The sequence below is a fragment of the Orycteropus afer genome, unplaced genomic scaffold, assembly GCF_000298275.1.
Source record: "Orycteropus afer afer isolate SDZICR_OR568_19922 unplaced genomic scaffold, OryAfe1.0 scaffold00359, whole genome shotgun sequence".
In the NCBI taxonomy this organism is placed as follows: Eukaryota; Metazoa; Chordata; class Mammalia; order Tubulidentata; family Orycteropodidae; genus Orycteropus; species Orycteropus afer.
In genome coordinates this window covers 1,106,526-1,107,975 of record NW_006921946.1, presented here as the reverse complement: position 1 = coordinate 1,107,975, position 1,450 = coordinate 1,106,526, and positions in this window count along the sequence as shown.

Here is a 1,450-nt window from a genome sequence, read left to right as displayed (position 1 = left end):
ACTCTCTCATTTAAGAGCACACCCTGGTTCCCCAGGGCCCCTGAATGTCTTCTCTAGAGGCTGCAGACTTCTTCCCAGGGCTGACAAAATCTCTTCCTCCACTTCCATCCCTCTGGGGGAAGGCCTCGCTTCAAATGTGCACACCCCTAGACTGAATGGGTGGCCCAGAGGCAGCTATTTGCAGTGGTGAGGATGGAGCTTGTATGTGCTGGACTGGGATGTCCATATATACATATAACCTCTCAAATTATAACATAGAACTGAGGGACGGGGGAGAAGGGTATGGGCCAAGACAAGGACCAACTCCTCATTCAACAAACTGAAATGATGAAGAGCCAAGAATTTTAAATTTAAACCTGGTCTCCCAGATGCTATAAAAGTACATTTGTCAAAGAAGGAAAATAGAACATATTTTATTTAACAGTATGTTAGTTTGATTTATACATTTATAAATATTCAGACACCTCATATGTGAACTTCCACTTGTCATATGTGAGGTCCCACATGTCTACAAGCATTAAAATGTGTATTTCCTATTGTAATTTTAAGTTACTATTGTAGTTACAATCATCTTTAACATTTTAAGAGTGTTTCCTCTTTAGGTAATTATATGGTACACTTTTGGATTATAATTCAAAGTGTATTTGTTAACAGTGATGTGAAAACATTTCACATTTATAGTATATTTATTTCAGTTCATCTAAAAACCTTTCAAACAACTGATCCTGTAGCTTCTGGAGAGATGTACAGAGAGTGAGTGACGTGAAGAAGTCATGTGTAGTCAAGAATTGGTGCCTCGGGTACTTCTCATCACTAAATGAGTGTCATGTGGGTGGAATAAAGTCATAAAAGGGGACAAAGAGTCTCTGCCTGATACATGCTAGGTGCAAGCTAGAATGTAATATATAATCATTATACACACACACACACAAACAGGAGACAACAACACAGACTATTGTCTTTAATGGTCATTTTTGCAATTCTTAGTGTAAATTTACTCTCCCAAATATAGGATGACGAATTTCATTTGATATAAAAGTTTAAAAGATAATGATGTTTAAATTTTGATGTTATAATACTCGATTTATAATATTTATTACACTGTTTATATTATTTATATACTCAAAGCATTCAGAATATGAGTATAAACATTGAGATTCTCTAGATATTTGGTGCATTAGTTTAAAGTCTAAAGGAAGTATAGCAGCTAACTTGAATATTGACATAAAAATATATCACACTTCATCCAAGCCCTCTATCTGATAGTCTAGCGTAATATGATGTGTAGCAGCTTTTTCAAATAGTGTTTCTTAACAGTCTATGGAAACATCTTTTTTTTTTTTTTGCTTGGTATTTATCCTAATGCTTAGTCAATAGTAGATATTTAATAAATATTTCTTGGCAAAATACATGAATTTGAATTGACAAGATTAATCTAGAGTGAAAAAAA